The sequence below is a fragment of the Stegodyphus dumicola genome, chromosome 8, assembly GCF_044657685.1.
Source record: "Stegodyphus dumicola isolate Sdum_Otavi_A_Nest chromosome 8, ASM4465768v1".
Lineage (NCBI taxonomy): Eukaryota > Metazoa > Arthropoda > Arachnida > Araneae > Eresidae > Stegodyphus > Stegodyphus dumicola.
The window spans coordinates 32,694,195-32,712,162 of record NC_140775.1 but is presented as its reverse complement, the minus strand read 5'-3'; positions in this window follow the sequence as shown (position 1 = coordinate 32,712,162).

Here is a 17,968-nt window from a genome sequence, read left to right as displayed (position 1 = left end):
GTAAATACTTTTTTTCAGGTGTATATAGAAATGATTTCATTCAAATTAAAATGTTTTTCTTTTCAGGTGTACATAGAACATGTAAATTTTTGTAAATAATTTTTCTTATTCATTGCTTGCATTTTTGTAAACACATACAAATATATATATATCTTAATTGTGCGTGTGTGTATATATGTATATACAATTGCATCAATATATATATATATATATATATACATATTTATATATAGTGATGCAATTTTGTCTATGATTCTGTAACAGCAGACCAGGGAAGGGGCTGATACCTGGGAGAAAAAATAACCCCCTGGTCGATGAGATTGCAGAGGAGACCCCAGGTGTCAGGCAGTTTATGCCGTCAAAAGCCCACCAATTTTTTCTGTTTACATTTTTTTTTTTCTGTTCAAGTTTTTGTGTTTAATATAAACTTATAACTAAGAAATTATTATTATTATTATTATTTCTTTTCAGATAAATACGGATTGTAGCTCGCCCATCTGGCGTACTTACTCGGTAGATTTTAAAAATTATTTTCTGTTTTTCTTTGAACTATTGACGCAATAACTGATTTCATTCATATAAAATATTTTGTTTTGCATGATATTTAATATACTCAAGGGATAGGCCTGTAATGTCTTTCCCAAAGTTGTGTCTTTTATAGACATAGGTACAGTAAAATATTTTACGGGTTCACACGACTGACATTTTATGAAACGTTTGGAAAAGTTTCTGTGTGCTGCCCTACTGTGTTATCCAAAGAACAACAGTTGCAGTAGTTGATGATAATGTGTGTACAGCCCCAAATAATTGGAGACAAGGATATTTTGGAGTTTGTTCAAAGCTAAAAAAATATCATTGATGCAGATTCCGACAAAGAAAACGAAATGAATAATACAGTTCTTGTGGATGATTTTGTTTCATTGATTTTTTATTAAATACATGCCTATATGCATATCTGTGCAAATAAAATGTACTCTAATAAACTTAATTTTGTTGAAAATATGTTTTTTTTTTTTTTTTCAATATCCTTTAACACGAAAAAATTCTTCAGTCCCTTCAGTTTCGTGTTGATAATAATGAAAGTAAGAAAAACAATTTTAATCATGGATTTAAAATTATTTTTCTGTTTTTGATTTAAATATAAAATATTTCCACAAATTTCACACAGAAACTATTTTAGACACCAGCAAAGAATTGAGTGGGTGCAGCCCGCCCATCTGCAATACTTACTCGGTAGATTTTTAAAATTATTTTCTGTTATTTATTTATTTTGAATGCGATAAAAACAGGCGACTAACTAATTTGGTTTATATGTATGTACATATATATTTTCAAATGTATATACAGGGGATATTGGACACATAAAACACTATTGACACAATATGAGCTATATCCACGCAATGATGGAACAAGGTGTGCAGCAGATGCAAGACATGGGCATGATTCACATGATATTTGATATACTCGAGGGATAGGACTGTAATGAGCAAATGAGTTTGTTCCACAAAGTTGCGTCTTTTACAAACACCCAACATTCGAATCCCAGTGAACGGGGTGGCTGCATGGGTGTTTTTGTTATTTTCCCCATGCGTATACGAGCCACTTTCCTTTAAAAAGCCGACAAGAAGGCATCCCTCCCCTTAGGCAGATTGCATTCGAGTGCTTTGCCGTAGCTGAATACGTTACACCACTACTTTACACACGGAAGTAAAAATGACGCTTCCTGTGGTCGTTACGTAATTATTCAAAATATTTTGATAATTGTTATCTGTTCTTAGAATTTCCATAGCATTGCACATATTATTATTTAAATTCTGTTATTTACCAGCAATTTTACAATCTGCAAGTTTTGGTTTTACAATTTTTGATTTTTTAAAATTAAAACCTTCTTATACAATTTGCAAATGAGTTCATTGCCAAACATTCCCTTTCATATTACATCTGAAGAACTGTTGTAGCATTATGCAACAAACATTTCGCTGTTCATTAAAATATAGGAACACATTTCACTCACATTTTGATTAGAATTTGATGTAGATTGAAAAGTTGTTTTCAACTCAGCTGCCTTTACACTCGCAGTTGTATTCACAATTGATATTCACGCTGGACTTTCATCATTTGTCATATCCACTAAAGGAGATTTATTTTTTAAGTGTCAGCAATTTTTTCTGCAGTAGCAGCATCTACAAATGACCATCTGCCATGAATATTCTTCACACATGCACGAGTTTTATTTTAGAACCACTGATGCTTTGGGTTTATGATACTACTTGCTAATAGTATGCATTATGATAGCATACGTAAAACGAAAGAAATTTACCAGTATAATCAAAATAGAACAAATTCACGACTAAAATATCATCAAGAGTCTTAGAAGACCCTTCGAAGAACATTTTTAGAAGGTAAACAAAGATAACTGACGAAAACCCACGCTTGAAAAATGTAAACAAACGCCGCCGAAAGCAGTTACAGTTACGACTAAGATCAAAGGTTTGCTCGCAGTTAAAAGTATTACTTCCGAGAATGAGAAAATTGTAAAATAATGCTTTTAAATGTTTTCTACAATTTTACAGGCATTTAAATGCCAGTATATATTTACTGTTATGAAACATAATTACGAAAGAGATGTTAAGTATAAAATTTATAGACAGAAGTTGGAGTTTACCAAAAAGCATTTAAATAAAGGAATTTTAACGAGTATACTGTTGGAATATCACGCCCGAAAATTTTCGCGATTACACTTCGTACAAGCGGCTAAGCTGTTAATTCGCTGAACACTGGTAGTTCGGTCAAACTTTCTAATCCCGGCGAGCGGGCTGGCTGCATGTGTGTTTTCGTGATTTTCCGCATGGAGAAAATACTGCATGCATACTTTAATAAAGCGGCCGCAGCAAACGTAAAATCGCTGTACACTGTTAGTTGGGTTCAACTTTCGAATACCACGAAGGCATCCGTCCCCTGAAGTAATGGGCTTCAGCCCGCTCAGCCGGCGGGCTTGCCCGCTAGTCTATACTATTAAAATCTGTGCGCGTCTGTTTGTTTGTTTGTTTGTTTGTTTGTTTGTTAGTAACATCATCTTCTCAAGAACGGCTGGGTGTAGAGCTTAGCGGAAGGTACCGTTGGATTCGTCGTGTCCGTGGGAAGCCATTTTGACCATTGGCATCTTCGTGCGATTATAATTAGCCGAGATATTAATTAAAAACTAATTTTCTCCCTACTTTCCCTACGTTTTTCACTTTCTTACTCGGGTTTTCCCTGTTTTAGGGATTTGGCTGCGTGCCAAATTCGTTTTTCTCGAATATCTCCGGAACGGCGCCGAGTTGGAATTCGAAACGCATATCCCCGGATGCCAAAAAAATCAACGAATCCATCGATACCGGTCCCATCTTTGTACGACAATAATCGGCGGAGTTATTAATTTAAAACTGCGAAATCATTTATTTCAGCGCTAATTCTTCCAAGTGGCAACAGTCTCGGTAGTCGCTTCATATAAAAATGCTTCTAATCACCAAGGCCCTTCGCCTCTAAAAAACTGAGAATAAAAAATGAAAATAACTTAAAGGAATAAACTAAAAGTAAAATAAAACTAAAAATAGAAACATTCTCTTCATTTAGTTGTCGTTAATTGATTGCAGATTGGTTTAATCGACGTCAAACATAAAATAAAAGTTTTGCTTTCTGGTTTGGCAACAGATCAAATAGAATCAAAAGTTTTGTTTCCTGGTATGGCAACAAAAAAATTTATTTACGAATTTGTGTTTCGGAAGGATAGCGTACGAAAATTTTCTCTGATACCAAATATCGTAAATATTCATATTATTACATATTGCACCTAATCTTTATTTCTTTTTACAGGACATTTGATTGTTTTTTGCATTTATATTTGTAGTTTTAGTACTTTAAAGTAGTATTCTAGACTTTTATATGCTTCTGTTAGATTAGAACTTGAGAATTCTTAGGAACATCAATTTTTGTGATATATTTAATATTTTCTTCGTATTTTTTTAAAGATATATTCATTCGTATTATATATTTGTGTTTTTGTTGCTTAAAAAATTTCATTTACGTTTTATATTTTTAACATTTTACTGTGTGCGGTAACAACTATCGTTTTAAGGCGATCGAATGTTCTTTTATTAGATGTAGTAGTTCATTTTTGCTTTTAAATTTCAGAATTGATTTCATAGCTTTTTAATTTATCTTTGCATTTATACTTTTATTTATTTTGTGTTTATAATTTTCATTTTGTTTTTACGTGAGTTGTTGTACGATAATAACTATCGTTATAAGGCGATCGAATGTTCTTTTTTTACATGTATTAGTTCATTTTTGCTTTTAAATTTCAGAATTGATTTCATAGCTTTTTAATTTATCTTTGCATTTATACTTTCATTTATTTTGTGTTTGTAATTTTCATTTTATTTTTATGCGCATTGTTTTCAGATTAGCTGAATTATTAGAAATATTTTCATGATTGTTATGTGTGCTTAGAATTTTCATAGTATTACCCATATTATTTGGTATTTACCAGCAATTTTGTAATCGGCAAGTTTTGGTTTGAGAATTTTTGACTTTTTTAAATTAAGTACCTCTTGAGCGGATAAGTTTTCATTTAGTCTGGAATTATTTACATTTAGAATGCATTAACTAATTTTCAGGAGTACTGTTTTAACGAACAAGTTTTTTTCTTTCATCTTTTACGTTCGATTATTACTTTTTTAGTTCAGTTATTGTTTTAGTAGAGTAGTATTTTTTTTAACACACTGAAATGCCGAAACGGAAAAGAAGCATTACGGGAGATGCATCGAGAAGACGAAGAGCTGAAGCACAAAGGTTACGGCGAGCTACAGAAAATGAAGAAGAAACCGCTAGCAGACTGAGTGCGCATGCAGAGCGCCAAGCAAACCTACGTGTTCAAGAAACGGAAGAAGAAACCGCTAGCAGACTGAGTGCGCAGGCAGAGCGCCAAGCAAACCTACGTGGTCAAGAAACAGAAGAAGAAACCGCTAGCAGACTGAGTGCGCAAGCAGAGCGCCAAGCAAACCTACGTGGTCAAGAAATGGAAGAAGAGACCGCTAGCAGACTGAGTGCGCAAGCAGAGCGCCAAGCAAACCTACGTTGTCAAGAAATGGAAGAAGAAACCGTTAGCAGACTGAGTACGCAAGCAGATCGTCAAGCAAACCTACGTGGTCAAGAAACGGAAGAAGAAACCGCTATGAGACTCTGCACGCAAGCACAACAGCAAGAAAACTTACGCGCTCAAAAAACGGAAGAAGAAACCAGTTCGAGACTCTGCAGCAATCACATCGGCAAGCAAACCTACGTGCTCAAGAAACGGAAGAAGAAACAAGTAGGAGACTCAGCAGGCAAGTGCAACGACAAGAGAACTTGCGCACTCAAGAGTCGGAACAGGACGCTACTACACGAAGAACGCAAGACACTGCACGTCACAGACAAGTCAGATCCGAAGAAACAATGTCTGTACGAGAAGACAGGCTACGCAGGAATGCAGCACGACGTTCGCGTAGCACTCTGCACAATGCAGGAAGATGTGCACTCGAAGTTTACGTTGAGCAACACACCGCCGGTTCAATGGAAGCTTCCTGCGATCTCTGCAACGGATTGTTCTTTACGGGAGAAAGGAACGCAAGGGGAAGATACATGCACTGCTGTAACAATGGGAAAATTGTCGAAGCTGAAAGAAGATATCCAGAAGAATGGTGCAATCTAATGAATGGGAACCACCCGTTTTCTGAAGAGTTTTTTGCCAACATACGCACTTACAACTGCCTGCTGAGTTTTGCTTCATTGGGTGCCAATATAGAAATGCCTACAGGTTCGGGTCCCTACTGTTTCAGGATTCATGGTGCCATATATCATCGGACGAGCCACCTTCATCCGCCTCATCCCGGTCAAGAACAATATGCTCAGCTGTACATTTTAGATTCGGATCAAGCGCTCAGGCAGAGAATGAACATATTTGGAAATGTTGCCCTGAATGCCGAACTGCTGAGACAGTTGGACGCAGTTTTGAAGAACGTTAATCCATATGCCGAAGCCTACAAGATGCTGAAGGAATTCGAAGAAGAAACTCTACGAGAGCAAGGCGCCGAAACTGCTGCGGATATCCGCATGTACATGAAAGGGTGAAAGTGTAGGTACGGGCGAACACAGAGGACGTTACAATGCTCCGAAAGAAAATGAAGTTGCAGTCGTCTTCAAGAGTACGGACGGCGCTCCTCCATCGAACCGAGACATCGTGATCCATCCAAGAGGTGGCGGTCTCATCAACATCAGTACCTTAAATCCCAACTTGGAACCGATGACGTACGTGCTTTTCTTTCCTCACGGCGACCAAGGATTCAGAGTCGGACAGCAATACACAGAGCTGCAGTTTTACAGTCACAGGGTGTCCGTACGACGAGATTGCTACAACCCGATTTTGTATGGCCGGAAATTGTTTCAGCAGTATCTCGTGGATGCATACGTAAAGGTCGAAGGCAACAGGATTGCGTACCTCCGGAGTCATCAGACGAATCTGAGAGTGGAAACTTACATGGGTCTTGCCGATCACATTTACAGAGTTGGTCAAGAGACGGGCGTCCGCCCTGGAATACCGGTTATACTTCCGTCAACGTTTATAGGAAGCCCTCGCTGCATGCAGGAAAACTATCAGGACTCGATGGCCATTGTGCGCGACTTTGGTAAACCGGATCTGTTTTTGACTTTCACGTGCAACCCTAAATGGCCGGAAATAACAGAAAACTTATTCCCAGGACAGAAGGCTCACGATCGCCCGGACATCGTTTCGAGGGTATTTGACCTGAAGAAAACAGCTTTGATGCATGATTTGACAAAGAATCACATCTTAGGTGCGACCATTGCAGATATACAAGTCATCGAATTTCAGAAGAGAGGACTGCCTCATATGCACCTTTTGTTGTTTTTAGCGGAAGAAGATAAAATAAGAGATGCGGAGTGCATCGACTCGGTGGTGTGTGCTGAACTTCCAGATGCTACTCGACATCCGGAGCTACACGACATTGTGAAGTCATCGATGATTCACGGACCCTGCGGTGAACTGAATCGAAACTCTCCCTGCATGAGTGATGGTGTATGTTTGAAAGGATTTCCGAAACCGTTTCAGGCAGAAACTAAAGAGAACGTGAACGGCTACCCACTCTACAGAAGAAGGGACGACGGAAACTTTATCGTGATCAAGGGTCATGCCGTCGATAACAGATGGGTTGTTCCTTACAATCCGTATTTATCGAAAAAGTACAACGCCCACATAAACGTTGAAGTATGCAGCTCCATAAAATCGGTGAAGTATTTGTTCAAATATGTGTACAAGGGTCATGATGCAGCTAAAGTTGTTCTGGAAGAATCTGGAGATAGAACTTTAATGTGGGACGAGATCAAATGCTTCTTAAATGCAAGATACGTGTCTGCCCCTGAAGCAGCATGGAGGCTGTTTGAAAAGAGAATGCATTCCAAGTCGCACTCCATCATACGACTACCGGTTCATTTGGAAAACCTGCAGTCCGTCTATTTTGCCGAATCTGAAGAAAGGAATGCTTTCCAGAGAGCTGCCGAGAAAAATGTCACCGGATGGTTTGAACTGAACATGTTTTTTTCATGCTCACCGGATGGTTTGAACTGAACAGGACAGTTCCCGAAGCGAATGGTTACCTGTATGCCGAAGTGCCTAAACATTTCACCTGGAGGAATCACGCCTGGCAGACACGAGTTAGACTTGGAGATTACATCATTTCAAGAATGTATTCTGTTAGCCCGAAAGATGTTGAGCGTTTCCATCTGAGGTTGCTGCTGTGTCACGTTAAAGGAGCGAAGAGTTTTGCCGACTTAAGAACTTACGAAGGTGTGGAGTATTCAACGTTCAAGGAAGCCTGCCGTGCGAGGCATCTACTGCAAGACGACGAAGAATGGAAAAATAGTCTGGCAGAAGCATCGGCTTTTCAAATGCCACCGCAGCTAATACAGCTTTTTTGCTTCATCTGTGTTTTCTGCAACCCTGCGGAACCCGTCGCTTTGTGGAATGAATTGAAAGAGTCCCTTTCTGAAGATTTTGCGAGATCTTACTCCTTAGAAGACAGTTTCAGCCTTGCACTGAGAAGTATAGAAGACCAGTTAGAAGTGCACAATGTTTCGCTATGTTCTCTTGGTCTCCCGCAACCAACATTGACTGATGCTGTTTCTCTCGAAGTCCCGCAGTTCGATGTCCAATATGAAAACGAACAAGCCGAAGTGTTGAACGGGATGTTGAATCCTGAACAGAAATTAGTTTACGACTCGGTTTTGGAAGCTGTACGAGATGAGAATCCTAACACACCGAAGACATTTTGTGTTAATGCGTTTGCCGGAGCTGGAAAAACTTTCCTTTTTAGGACGATCCTTCATGCTGTTCGAGGAATGGGCCACGTTGCCATTCCCGTTGCGTGGACAGGTATTGCTGCTGTGCTGTTGACCGGTGGAAGAACTGTACACTCTACTTTCAAGTTGCCCGTTCCACTTCTGGAAACTTCTTCGTGCCGTGTGAGACAAGATAGCGCTGAGGGAAGGTACTTGAAGACTGCGAAACTTTTCATATGGGATGAATGCACCATGACGCCTCATTATGCTTTGGAAGCTGTCGACAGATTGCTGAGAGACTTGACCGGACTGGATGTTCCTTTTGGCGGTAAAACCTTAGTTTTAGGAGGTGACTGGAGACAAACATTACCTGTTGTCCCACACGGAAACCGAACTTCTGCGATCGAGAGCTGCATCAGGAATTCCTTTTTGTGGCCACATTTCAAACAGTGCACGCTTTCCACCAATATGCGATTGAATCCGGAAGAACAAGAATTTTCAGAATGGCTTCTGCAGTTGGGAGATGGTCGTCTTAGAAATGACAGTGGCTTGGACGAAGACGTTATCGAAATTCCATCTTTGTGTGTGGTCAACAGATCAATTGTAGAAGAAATGTTTGGCTGCGGTAATGAATTCGACTTACAAGACTTGGCCAGTAAAGCGATTTTATGTCCAAAGAACGAGGAAGCTCTGAAGCTTAATGAAGAAATTCTTTCCACGTTTCCAGGTCACGTTTTCACGCACTACACTGCAGACTCGGTTATTTGCGATGACGAAGAAGAACAAGAAACGTATCAGCTGGATTTCATCCACAGCCTGACGCCTTCTGGAATGCCACCTCATCGTCTGAATTTGAAAGTTGGAGTTATAGTTATGCTTCTACGAAATCTACATCCATCGGTTGGACTCTGCAACGGATCAAGGCTCATTGTGAAGAGAATTATGCCAAACGTTTTAGATTGGGAAGTCATCTCTGGACAGAATGCTGGATCGAGAGTTTTCATTCCACGTGTTGAACTTTCACCATCAGATTCAAACCTTCCCTTTCAGCTCAAGCGAAGACAGTTTCCCATCAGGCTTGCATTTTGTATGACTATTAATAAGTCACAGGGACAGACGCTTAAGAAAGTTGGAATTTATTTACCGCAACCAGTTTTCAGTCACGGAATGCTTTATGTAGCTTTTTCAAGATGTTCGTCTATGAGGAATGTTCGTGTTTTAGTGAAAGACACCAAGAAGCAAGGCCGTTTGATACCCGCATGTTCTAAAGTATTCACAAGAAATATTGTTTACAGGGAGGTTCTGCAGTAAAAAAGTTACTCGAGACATTGAAACAGTGAGATTTTTGCAACACAAAATGAAGTTAATCCAGCCAAAGCAAAAATGAAAAAAAATTGAGGTTTTTGGATGACTGGGATAAATTGAAGCAAGTCAAGATGAAGCTGAAACAGTTTGAGAATGATGCATTAGTCGGCTTTTATGTCTGTTGTTACAAAGTGGAATTTTGGAGTAGTTAGGCAATCGGAAGCTGTATTATTTTTTAAATGTTGTAAATATTTTTTATAAATTTTCCTTTTCAGGTCTACATACAATTGCGTTAATTAATTTTAAAACATTTTATGTATTTTTCTTTTTTAGGTATGTATGGAACTGATTTCAATCACATAAAAATATTTCTTTTTCTGGTGTATATAGAAATGATTTGATTCAAATTAAAATGTTTTTATACATTTCTTTTCAGATGTACATAGAACTTGTAAATACTTTTTTTCAGGTGTATATAGAAATGATTTCATTCAAATTAAAATGTTTTTCTTTTCAGGTGTACATAGAACATGCTAATTTTCCTTTTCAAATGTAAATAATTTTTCTTATTCATTGCATGCATTTTTGTAAACACACACAAATATATATATATCTTAATTGTGCGTGTGTGTATATATATGTATATACAATTGCATCAATATATATATATATACATATTTATATATAGTGATGCAATTTTGTCTATGATTCTGTAACAGCAGACCAGGGAAGGGGCTGATACCTGGGAGAAAAAATAACCCCCTGGTCGATGAGATTGCAGAGGAGACCCCAGGTGTCAGGCAGTTTATGCCGTCAAATGCCCACCAATTTTTTTCTGTTTAATTTTTTTTTTCTGTGCAAGTTTTTGAGTTTAATATAAACTTATAACTAAGAAATTATTATTATTATTATTATTTCTTTTCAGATAAATACGGATTGTAGCTCGCCCATCTGGCGTACTTACTCGGTAGATTTTAAAAATTATTTTCTGTTTTTCTTTGAACTATTCACGCAATAACTGATTTCATTCATATAAAATATTTTGTTTTGCATGATATTTAATATACTCAAGGGATAGGCCTGTAATGTCTTTCCCAAAGTTGTGTCTTTTATAGACATAGGTACAGTAAAATATTTTACGGGTTCACACGACTGACATTTTATGAAACGTTTGGAAAAGTTTCTGTGTGCTGCCCTACTGTGTTATCCAAAGAACAACAGTTGCAGTAGTTGATGATAATGTGTGTACAGCCCCAAATAATTGGAGACAAGGACATTTTGGAGTTTGTTCAAAGCTAAAAAAATATCATTGATGCAGATTCCGACAAAGAAAACGAAATGAATAATGCAGTTCTTGTGAATGATTTTGTTTCATTGATTTTTTATTAAATACATGCCTATATGCATATCTGTGCAAATAAAATGTACTCTAATAAACTTAATTTTGTTGAAAATATGTTTTTTTTTTCAATATCCTTTAACACGAAAAAATTCTTCAGTCCCTTCAGTTTCGTGTTGATAATAATGAAAGTGAGAAAAACAATTTTAATCATAGATTTAAAATTATTTTTCTGTTTTTGATTTAAATATAAAATATTTCCACAAATTTCACACAGAAACTATTTTAGACACCAGCAAAGAATTGAGTGGGTGCAGCCCGCCCATCTGCAATACTTACTCGGTAGATTTTTAAAATTATTTTCTGTTATTTATTTATTTTGAATGCGATAAAAACAGGCGACTAACTAATTTGGTTTATATGTATGTACATATATATTTTCAAATGTATATACAGGGGATATTGGACACATAAAACACTATTGACACAATATGAGCTATATCCACGCAATGATGGAACAAGGTGTGCAGCAGATGCAAGACATGGGCATGATTCACATGATATTTGATATACTCGAGGGATAGGACTGTAATGAGCAAATGAGTTTGTTCCACAAAGTTGCGTCTTTTACAAACACCCAACATTCGAATCCCAGTGAACGGGGTGGCTGCATGGGTGTTTTTGTTATTTTCCCCATGCGTATACGAGCCACTTTCCTTTAAAAAGCCGACAAGAAGGCATCCCTCCCCTTAGGCAGAATGCACTCGAGTGCTTTGCCGTAGCTGAATACGTTACACCACTACTTTACACACGGAAGTAAAAATGACGCTTCCTGTGGTCGTTACCTAATTATTCAAAATATTTTGATAATTGTTATCTGTTCTTAGAATTTCCATAGCATTGCACATATTATTATTTAAATTCTGTTATTTACCAGCAATTTTACAATCTGCAAGTTTTGGTTTTACAATTTTTGATTTTTTAAAATTAAAACCTTCTTATACAATTTGCAAATGAGTTCATTGCCAAACATTCCCTTTCATATTACATCTGAAGAACTGTTGTAGCATTATGCAACAAACATTTCGCTGTTCATTAAAATATAGGAACACATTTCACTCACATTTTGATTAGAATTTGATGTAGATTGAAAAGTTGTTTTCAACTCAGCTGCCTTTACACTCGCAGTTGTATTCACAATTGATTTTCACGCTGGACTTTCATCATTTGTCATATCCACTAAAGGAGATTTATTTTTTAAGTGTCAGCAATTTTTTCTGCAGTAACAGCATCTACAAGTGACCATCTGCCATGAATATTCTTCACACATGCACGAGTTTTATTTTAGAACCACTGATGCTTTGGGTTTATGATACTACTTGCTAATAGTATGCATTATGATAGCATACGTAAAACGAAAGAAATTTACCAGTATAATCAAAATAGAACAAATTCACGACTAAAATATTATCAAGAGTCTTAGAAGACCCTTCGAAGAACATTTTTAGAAGGTAAACAAAGATAACTGACGAAAACCCACGCTTGAAAAATGTAAACAAACGCCGCCGAAAGCAGTTACAGTTACGACTAAGATCAAAGGTTTGCTCGCAGTTAAAAGTATTACTTCCGAGAATGAGAAAATTGTAAAATAATGCTTTTAAATGTTTTCTACAATTTTACAGGCATTTAAATGCCAGTATATATTTACTGTTATGAAACATAATTACGAAAGAGATGTTAAGTATAAAATTTATAGACAGAAGTTGGAGTTTACCAAAAAGCATTTAAATAAAGGAATTTTAACGAGTATACTGTTGGAATATCACGCCCGAAAATTTTCGCGATTACACTTCGTACAAGCTGTTAATTCGCTGAACACTGGTAGTTCGGTCAAACTTTCTAATCCCGGCGAGCGGGCTGGCTGCATGTGTGTTTTCGTGATTTTCCGCATGGAGAAAATACTGCATGCATACTTTAATAAAGCGGGCGCAGCAAACGTAAAATCGCTGTACACTGTTAGTTCGGTTCAACTTTCGAATACCACGAAGGCATCCGTCCCCTGAAGTAATGGGCTTCAGCCCGCTCAGCTGGCGGGCTTGCCCGCTAGTCTATACTATTAAAATCTGTGCGCGTCTGTTTGTTTGTTTGTAACATCATCTTCTCAAGAACGGCTGGGTGTAGAGCTTAGCGGAAGGTACCGTTGGATTCGTCGTGTCCGTGGGAAGCCATTTTGACCATTGGCATCTTCGTGCGATTATAATTAGCGGAGATATTAATTAAAAACTAATTTTCTCCCTACTTTCCCTACGTTTTTCACTTTCTTACTCGGGTTTTCCCTGTTTTAGGGATTTGGCTGCGTGCCAAATTCGTTTTTCTCGAATATCTCCGGAACGGCGCCGAGTTGGAATTCGAAACGCATATCCCCGGATGCCAAAAAAATCAACGAATCCATCGATACCGGTCCCATCTTTGTACGACAATAATCGGCGGAGTTATTAATTTAAAACTGCGAAATCATTTATTTCAGCGATAATTCTTCCAAGTGGCAACAGTCTCGGTAGTCGCTTCATATAAAAATGCTTCTAATCGCCAAGGCCCTTCGCCTCTAAAAAACTGAGAATAAAAAATGAAAATAACTTAAAGGAATAAACTAAAAATAAAATAAAACTAAAAATAGAAACATTCTCTTCATTTAGTTGTCGTTAATTGATTGCAGATTGGTTTAATCGACGTCAAACATAAAAGTTTTGCTTTCGGGTTTGGCAACAGATCAAATAGAATCAAAAGTTTTGTTTCCTGGTATGGCAACAAAAAAAATTTATTTACGAATTTGTGTTTCGGAAGGATAGCGTACGAAAATTTTCTCTGATACCAAATATCGTAAATATTCATATTATTACATATTGCACCTAATCTTTATTTCTTTTTACAGGACATTTGATTGTTTTTTGCATTTATATTTGTAGTTTTAGTACTTTAAAGTAGTATTCTAGACTTTTATATGCTTCTGTTAGGTTAGAACTTGAGAATTCTTAGGAACATCAATTTTTGTGATATATTTAATATTTTCTTCGTATTTTTTTAAAGATATATTCATTCGTATTATATATTTGTGTTTTTGTTGCTTAAAAAATTTCATTTACGTTTTATATTTTTAACATTTTACTGTGTGCAGTAACAACTATCGTTTTAAGGCGATCGAATGTTCTTTTCTTAGATGTAGTAGTTCATTTTTGCTTTTAAATTTCAGAATTGATTTCATAGCTTTTTAATTTATCTTTGCATTTATACTTTTATTTATTTTGTGTTTATAATTTTCATTTTCTTTATACGTGAATTGTTGTACGATAATAACTATCGTTTTAAGGTGATCGAATGTTCTTTTTTTAGATGTATTAGTTCATTTTTGCTTTTAAATTTCAGAATTGATTTCATAACTTTTTAATTTATCTTTGCATTTATACTTTTATTTATTTTGTGTTTGTAATTTTCATTTTATTTTTATGCGCATTGTTTTCAGATTAGCTGAATTATTAGAAATATTTTCATGATTGTTATGTGTGCTTAGAATTTTCATAGTATTACCCATATTATTTGGTATTTACCAGCAATTTTGTAATCGGCAAGTTTTGGTTTCAGAATTTTTGACTTTTTTAAATGAGGTAGCTCTTCAGCGGATAAGTTTTCATTTAGTCTGGAATTATTTACATTTAGAATGCATTAACTAATTTTCAGGAGTACTGTTTTAACGAACAAGTTTTTTTCTTTCATCTTTTACGTTCGATTATTACTTTTTTAGTTCAGTTATTGTTTTAGTAGAGTAGTATTTTTTTTAACACACTGAAATGCCGAAACGGAAAAGAAGCATTACGGGAGATGCATCGAGAAGACGAAGAGCTGAAGCACAAAGGTTACGGCGAGCTACAGAAAATGAAGAAGAAACCGCTAGCACACTGAGTGCGCAAGCAGAGCGCCAAGCAAACCTACGTGTTCAAGAAACGGAAGAAGAAACCGCTAGCAGACTGAGTGCGCAGGCAGAGCGCCAAGCAAACCTACGTGGTCAAGAAACAGAAGAAGAAACCGCTAGCAGACTGAGTACGCAAGAAGAGCGCCAAGCAAACCTACGTGGTCAAGAAATGGAAGAAGAAACCGTTAGCAGACTGAGTACGCAAGCAGATCGTCAAGCAAACCTACGTGGTCAAGAAACGGAAGAAGAAACCGCTATGAGACTCTGCACGCAAGCACAACAGCAAGAAAACTTACGCGCTCAAAAAACGGAAGAAGAAACCAGTTCGAGACTCTGCAGGCAATCACATCGGCAAGCAAACCTACGTGCTCAAGAAACGGAAGAAGAAACAAGTAGGAGACTCAGCAGGCAAGTGCAACGACAAGAGAACTTGCGCACTCAAGAGTCGGAACAGGACGCTACTACACGAAGAACGCAAGACACTGCACGTCACAGACAAGTCAGATCCGAAGAAACAATGTCTGTACGAGAAGACAGGCTACGCAGGAATGCAGCACGACGTTCGCGTAGCACTCTGCACAATGCAGGAAGATGTGCACTCGAAGTTTACGTTGAGCAACACACCGCCGGTTCAATGGAAGCTTCCTGCGATCTCTGCAACGGATTGTTATTTACGGGAGAAAGGAACGCATGGGGAAGATACATGCACTGCTGTAACAATGGGAAAATTGTCGAAGCTGAAAGAAGATATCCAGAAGAATGGTACAATCTAATGAATGGGAACTACCTGTTTTCTGAAGAGTTTTCTGAAGAGTTTTTTGCCAACATACGCACTTACAACTGCCTGCTGAGTTTTGCTTCATTGGGTGCCAATATAGAAATGCCTACAGGTTCGGGTCCCTACTGTTTCAGGATTCATGGTGCCATATATCATCGGACGAGCCACCTTCATCCGCCTCATCCCGGTCAAGAACAATATGCTCAGCTGTACATTTTAGATTCGGATCAAGCGCTCAGGCAGAGAATGAACATATTTGGAAATGTTGCCCTGAATGCCGAACTGCTGAGACAGTTGGACGCAGTTTTGAGGAACGTTAATCCATATGCCGAAGCCTACAAGATGCTGAAGGAATTCGAAGAAGAAACTCTACGAGAGCAAGGCGCCGAAACTGCTGCGGATATCCGCATGTACATCAAGGGTGAAAGTGTAGGTACGGGCGAACACAGAGGACGTTACAATGCTCCGAAAGAAAATGAAGTTGCAGTCGTCTTCAAGAGTACGGACGGCGCTCCTCCATCGAACCGAGACATCGTGATCCATCCAAGAGGTGGCGGTCTCATCAACATCAGTACCTTAAATCCCAACTTGGAACCGATGACGTACGTGCTTTTCTTTCCTCACGGCGACCTAGGATTCACAGTCGGACAGCAATACACAGAGCTGCAGTTTTACAGTCACAGGGTGTCCGTACGACGAGATTGCTACAACCCGATTTTGTATGGCCGGAAATTGTTTCAGCAGTATCTCGTGGATGCATACGTAAAGGTCGAAGGCAACAGGATTGCGTACCTCCGGAGTCATCAGACGAATCTGAGAGTGGAAACTTACATGGGTCTTGCCGATCACATTTACAGAGTTGGTCAAGAGACGGGCGTCCGCCCTGGAATACCGGTTATACTTCCGTCAGCGTTTATAGGAAGCCCTCGCTGCATGCAGCAAAACTATCAGGACTCGATGGCCATTGTGCGCGACTTTGGTAAACCGGATCTGTTTTTGACTTTCACGTGCAACCCTAATTGGCCGGAAATAACAGAAAACTTATTCCCAGGACAGAAGGCTCACGATCGCCCGGACATCGTTTCGAGGGTATTTGACCTGAAGAAAACAGCTTTGATGCATGATTTGACAAAGAATCACATCTTAGGTGCGACCATTGCAGATATACATGTCATCGAATTTCAGAAGAGAGGACTGCCTCATATGCACCTTTTGTTGTTCTTAGCGGAAGAAGATAAAATAAGAGATGCGGAGTGCATCGACTCGCTGGTGTGTGCTGAACTTCCAGATGCTACTCGACATCCGGAGCTACACGACATTGTGAAGTCATCGATGATTCACGGACCCTGCGGTGAACTGAATCGAAACTCTCCCTGCATGAGTGATGGTGTATGTTCGAAAGGATTTCCGAAACCGTTTCAGGCAGAAACTAAAGAGAACGTGAACGGCTACCCACTCTACAGAAGAAGGGACGACGGAAACTTTATCGTGATCAAGGGTCATGCCGTCGATAACAGATGGGTTGTTCCTTACAATCCGTATTTATCGAAAAAGTACAACGCCCACATAAACGTTGAAGTATGCAGCTCCATAAAATCGGTGAAGTATTTGTTCAAATATGTGTACAAGGGTCATGATGCAGCTAAAGTTGTTCTGGAAGAATCTGGAGATAGAACTTTAATGTGGGACGAGATCAAATGCTTCTTAAATGCAAGATACGTGTCTGCCCCTGAAGCAGCATGGAGGCTGTTTGAAAAGAGAATGCATTCCAAGTCGCACTCCATCATACGACTACCGGTTCATTTGGAAAACCTGCAGCCCGTCTATTTTGCCGAATCTGAAGAAAGGAATGCTTTCCAGAGAGCTGCCGAGAAAAATACCATGCTCACCGGATGGTTTGAACTGAACAGGACAGTTCCCGAAGCGAATGGTTACCTGTATGCCGAAGTGCCTAAACATTTCACCTGGAGGAATCACGCCTGGCAGACACGAGTTAGACTTGGAGATTACATCATTTCAAGAATGTATTCTGTTAGCCCGAAAGATGTTGAGCGTTTCCATCTGAGGTTGCTGCTGTGTCACGTTAAAGGAGCGAAGAGTTTTGCCGACTTAAGAACTTACGAAGGTGTGGAGTATTCAACGTTCAAGGAAGCCTGCCGTGCGAGGCATCTACTGCAAGACGACGAAGAATGGAAAAATACTCTGG